The sequence below is a fragment of the Cebus imitator genome, unplaced genomic scaffold, assembly GCF_001604975.1.
Source record: "Cebus imitator isolate Cc_AM_T3 unplaced genomic scaffold, Cebus_imitator-1.0 Scaffold655, whole genome shotgun sequence".
Classification (NCBI taxonomy): Eukaryota; Metazoa; Chordata; class Mammalia; order Primates; family Cebidae; genus Cebus; species Cebus imitator.
The window spans coordinates 18,058-24,054 of NW_016107970.1; the positions used below are offsets into that span (position 1 = coordinate 18,058).

The 5,997-nt window shown below is 43.6% G+C and overlaps 1 pseudogene; it reads left to right on the forward strand.

The window, feature by feature from the left end:
• Positions 1-1,283: 1,283 nt before the first annotated feature.
• On the forward strand, positions 1,284-1,763 carry LOC108295710 (annotated as a pseudogene).
• Positions 1,764-5,997: the final 4,234 nt, after the last annotated feature.

Genomic DNA, 5,997 nt, shown 5'->3' on the forward strand with positions numbered 1-5,997 from the left:
GGGTCTAAGGAAGCCCAAAGGCCCAGGGGTGGGAGGCTTTGGCACTTATGAATATTCCAGCTGGCTGTCGGGCTTTCAGGAGCAGAGCCTGGCCCTTGACAGTGGGCACAGCTGGGCCCTCAAGCTGCCAGGCTGCAGAGGACATCCAGCTTGGATGCTCTGACCCCCTCTCCTGCCCCCTCCCAGCTCAATCCCTGGGTCTGGGACTGGCAGAGGAGAATGAGCTCCCCTAGGCCCCACCCAGCTTCCCTTAATGAGCCCCACTAGGAACTCCAGCTGTCAATCACCCCGGGTCCTGGCACAGCCCAAATGTGCCTTCGGCCTTCATATTAGGATGAGGCTGGTGAGCAAAGATGCTGGGTATAGCAGCAGCAGGTCTGGCCGGGAGGGCAGTGACTAAGGACCAGAATTTCCCAGGGGATGAGGATCCCAGCTCCAGTGAGAAGTGGAGCCCCTAAACAATTGGATGGTTTTCCTTTCCTGGCACTTCCAAGAAGCCCAAGGCTGCCTTTCTCTCCAGGGTCCCCACAGAGTGTGAGGTGTCTCAGGGAGAGAATAGAGCTTGTGGGGCTAAGCACAGATCAGGTCATGCCCTCACAGGATGATGGTGAGCGGCTGAGCAGCCAAAATTAAAGAGCCTAGAGGGGAAGCAGAGCAGAGCAGATGCTCAGGAGCCACGTGGAGATGTCACGGTCAGCTCTGCCATCCGCCCTTCTCAGGGAACCTGCAGCTCCAGGGCCATGCATGGAACCACAGGGCCCAGGTCTAGAGGGCCTCGAGTCTGTGCCCTTGGTTTCAGGAAGGCTCAATTAAGTCAAGCAGCTCAAGAAGAGGGAATTACATCACACTTATGAACACTCAGAGGTGAGGACATTGAGGGCCCTCTTAAAAGCTGCCTACCACAGTCCAACCTCTGGCCCTCAAAAATTCAGAACTCCCTCACATGCAAAATGCATTAACTCCTTCCCAAGTTTCCCTAAATTCTCCTTCCATTTCGGCATCTGCTCAAGTCCAGTTCCCCATCATCTCAATCAGGTCCATTCGTGAAGGAGGCTCCTGGGCTGTAGCTCCAGCTTTCAAATTTCCTCTTCATCTGTGGATTCATGAAACCAAAGGGACAAGCTATCTGGCCCACACCAATCCACCTGACATGCAGTGGTGGGACGGAGAGGATCACTGCTGTAGAGATTCCTGTTCAGAAATTGGGAAAATGAGAACGAATGGGCCATCCAGCTTCAGAGTGGTAACCTTTGTTGCACCAGCGATGCAAAAGAGAGTTAAATATGGTTGATGTCGAGAAAGGCAAGAAGATTTTTGTTCATATGTGTGCCCAGTGCCACACCGTGGAAAAGGGAGATGAGCACAAGACTGGGCCTAATCTCCATGGTCTCTTTGGGCAGAAGGCAGGTCAGGCAGTTGGATTCTTTTACACTGATGCCAGTAAGAACAAAGGCATCACCTGAGGAGAGGATACACTGACGGAGTATTTGGAGAATCCCAAGAAGCACATTCCTGGAACAAAAATGATCTTTGCTGGCATTAAGAAGAAGGGAGAAAGAGCAGACTTGTTAGCTTATCTTTAAAAAGCTACTAATGAGTAATAATTGGCCACTGCCTTATTTATTATAAAACAAATGTCTCATGACTTTTTTATGTGTACCATACTTTAATAGATCTCATACACCAGAATTCAGATCATGAATGACTGACAGAATATTTTGTTGGGCAGTCCTGATTTAAAACTAAGACTGGCTTGTGGTTAAGTGAATATGTTCAGTGTTTGAAATTTCGTAGTAATTCCAATTTAGGAAATGCTATCACTGCTTACTCCTTCTAAAGACATGATTAGACTTCGTTAATAATGTGAAACTTTTCACAAAGATGGTGAGTGACATCTTAAAACTTACTGGAGATTAGTTTTATATTTACATTTATATAACTGGTTATGTAAATTGTAGGGAATCCATGAGCTGCCCACACTGGGTGCCGGAATGTAGGCATCCATGAGCCCCACATTGGGCTCCAGAATGCGGGGAGCCAGCCCTACATCACTTGTGAATATCCCGAGTTTGGTGGTGACAAAGGAATAAGAAAAAGACAGATTAAGAGAGACAGTGGGACCAGGGGGGCATCACTTTATTACTCTGGAGGACGCAATGAAGGCCCCAAGCTCTGATCATCCACACTATTTATTGATTACAATCACTTTGATCTACAAGGTAGGAGTGGAGTGGTGGTGGACTGAATCAGTGAGCTGGAACTGGTGTATCATTCTAAAGATTGATAACAGTGGTGATTTGGGAGTTTCACAAAACAAGAAATGTGATTATCTTTAGCTTATTATCTATGTACAGCTGATGGAACGCAAACCTTACGAGGAGCCTACAAGTCTGGCTACGTCATAGTGCTACAAAGCGGTTTTACGTCCTTGAGCACAATGTTTACGTAATAGAGCCGAGGTCACCCTGCACCAGAACATGAGGCATGGAGGGGCCTTCCTCCTCAGAAGCTTCCTGTGGCCCTCAGCAGTTTGTTGTTCCTTGTTTATGTGTTACTCATAACCAATTTATGTAGGCACTCTGTAAGTCCTTTCTCCTTTGCTGCTTTTCCCAACATAAATATATTTAAATACTGGGAACATTCCTTCACTGTCTCAGAACCAAGTAAGACTCACCTGTGTTTTGTCTTCATTTGTCTCTTAAAGGCAAGGGTTAAAGATAAATAGCAATGTCTACTTTATATTTTTGGCCTTAAGTATGCCAATCTAATAAGAATTCCTGTATTTAAAATGGTTCCCTTTACTTATTGAAAGGCATTTTAGTGTGGTTTATGTGTAATGTCAAAGATTATTTACACTTCTCACATTTTACAGGTGATCTATAAGGTCACATGCTTTTAAAATAGTAGCCAATTAAACTTCACTCTTGAATTATTTACAATCTAAGTCAAACTAAGTTATAATTTAGGATTGTCTTTAAACAGCCATTCAGAAACCTAAAACTGTAGAACTGCTGTGTATATGTGATTGGGAATGGTGCTTTTGCCAACTTACAAGGATTAAAGTAGAGGAGATATACACAAATTTTAAAATTATGTGTGATCATAAGACTTAAGATAATTAGAAAGAAAACCACAGGGGGAAAAAAAACAAAAAAAGGGGAAAATGAGAGACAAGGAACAACTGGTCCACAGAAATTTTGAAATTCAGCTGACTAAAATCTTGGGAGTTCCTTGATGAGATTTCAACACCTAGGAATAATTCTCTGTGACTTTAGGCTGCGTCTTTTAGGCTCTTGGCTCAGCCTCTGAACCATCCGTTCTTTATCATGAAAGATAACAATTCTTTGCACCTGAATGGTTTCCTCAGCCTGTTTTCTTCCAGTAAAATGTTGGAGACCCAATAGACTTCTTTCATTTTGTACATCTTGGTCCCTTTCGGCCCAAGCTGGCAGCATTTCTGCTTATATAATTTTCTCAAAAACTTGGTGCCTCTTCTGTGAATCTCACCAGTGTTTATTTGTTAAAAGTCTTGGGCTTCTGCTGGGGTCCTATGCTCTTAGACTTCCTAGAGGACGTGTTGTTTCATTGGAAAGGATCAGGGAGGGACACCCTAGTTCTCCTGAAAGAACCCCATATGTGACCGAGGAGTACTCTCATTCTTTGGTCTTTCTGAAGTCCTAATGAAAGTTGTAGTCACACCCTTGCCTTGATTTTCTTGTCAGACCATGCTTTTCCAGCAGTGCTCAGAAGTAATATTTTTCTTTTTTTAGAGATGGGCTCTTATTCCATTGCCCAGGCTGGAGTGCAGTGGCACAGTCTTGGCTTACTGCCACCTCAGCCTCTCAGGCTCAAGTGATCCTCCCACCTTAACCTCCATAGTAGCTGGGACTACAGGTGTGCACCACCATACTCAACTAAATTTTTTTTTTTTTTTTTTGTAGAAACAGGGGTCTCACTATGTTGCCAAGGCTGCTCTTGAACATCTGGGCTCAAGCAACCCTCCTGCTTCAGCCTCCCCAATTATTGGGATTGTGGGTGTGAGCCACTGCACTCAGCCAAGGAGCCATTTCTTAACTTTCATATAGTTTGCCTTCTAGAGAGACTGGAAACTTTTAAAATCATGAAGTCCTGGCTCCTTTTTGTTGAATAGTTTTAATAGTCCTTCCTTGGATTTATCCTTCTCCTCTTGCAATTTACTATAAGCAGCAAGAAGAAACCAGGAGACCCCTTCAATACTTCACTTGAAAATCTTCTTAACTAGATCACCTAGTTCATTAGCCACATATTCTGGCTTCCACATAATCTCAGGTTGACATGTCACTAAGCTTTCTGTCACTATACAACAAGCACACACCCATCCTTCCTCTAGTTTCTAATAATATTTTCCTCATTTCCTTTTTAGGCCTCATTGGCAGCCTCCTCAAAGTCAAGATGTTTACTAATAATGTGTTCCAGGCAAATTAGGCTTTTTCTAATATGCTCCTTAAAATCTTCCCAGCCTCTGCATGCCAAAGATTCCAAAGCTGCTCCCACATTTTTAGGTGTTAGTAGCAGCCCCCCATTTCCAGTTACCAAAATCTGTATTTGATATCAATGGAGGCACCACAAATTACCCCAAAACTTAATGACTTATAACAACAACACTTATTACCTCATAGTTTCTGTAGGTTGAAACCATGGCATGCAGATTGCACAACTTGCTACAATCAAGGTGTTGGCTGGGGCTGTGGTCTCATCTGAAAGCTTGACTGAGAAGTCTCCAGTTTCATGCTTATTCACGTTATTGTTGACAGGCTTCAGTCCCTCAAGGGTTGTTGGACGAAGACCTCAGTTCATCGTCTGTTGTTGGCTAGCAGCCGCCCTCAGTTTATTGCCATGTGGGTCTCTCCATCAGACAGCTCACAACATGGCACCTTGCTTCATCACAGCAAGCCAGTAAGATGCGCCAGAAAAAGAGAGTTTGGGCAAGATAGAATTCACATGTTTTTGTAACCTAAGCTAGGAAAGGACATCCCATCCTTTACCGTATTCTATTTGTTAGAATCAAGTGACTGGGTCCGTCCCATGCTCAGTGGAAGGGGATTACATGAGGATGTGCATACCAGGAGGTGGACATTGTTTGGAGCCACTTCAGAAGCTGCCTGCTATACAAGGCTTTTTGGAACTCTCCCCTCCTATGGATTTGAAAACACCACATTTGCCAAGTCCTCCCCTTCTCAGCCTCCAGAAATACTGGTGGACTTCAGCTGTATATCATACCACACCTTCTGCCTAGCTGAACTCAATTCCATTGCTGGGATTCACTCCATTAGAAGTACTCAGAGGTATTAAGCTGGCTAGAAGACAAGGTGAGACCTTCTAAAAGGTACAAGGAGTAATACAGTGAATAACCATGTCCTCATCTGCAGTTTAAGAAATAAACAATACGAGTTCAGTTCCTGGGCCCTCCTTTCTATTTATATTTTCAGCCTTCTCTTCAGAGGCAACTGCTGTCCTGAGTTTGGTGTTTATTACTATTATACATTTCTTCATATTCTTCTACATATGTATGCATTCTTAGTCGTATTTATTGTTGTTTTGTGTGTTTTAAACTTTATGCAAAACCTATTCATAATATATGTATTTCTCTGCAACTTGCTTTGTGTTCATTCTTATTACGTATGTGAGACTTACCCATATTAATACATGTGGATCTGGCTTATTCTTTTCCATTGCCGCATACTATTCCATTGCATAAACATACCACGATTATGCTCTTAATGAACATTTAGTCTATTTCCAATGAGTCCTCTTATAAACAATGCACAATGAATATTCTTTTTTTTTTGAGACGGAGTTTCGCTGTTGTTGCCCAGACTGGAGTGCAATGGCACGATCTCAGCTCACCACAACCTCCGCCTCCTGAGTTCAAGCAATTTTCCTGCCCCAGCCTCCCGAGTAGCTGGGACTGCAGGCATGCACCATCATGCCCAGCTAATTTTTGTATTTTTAGTAGAG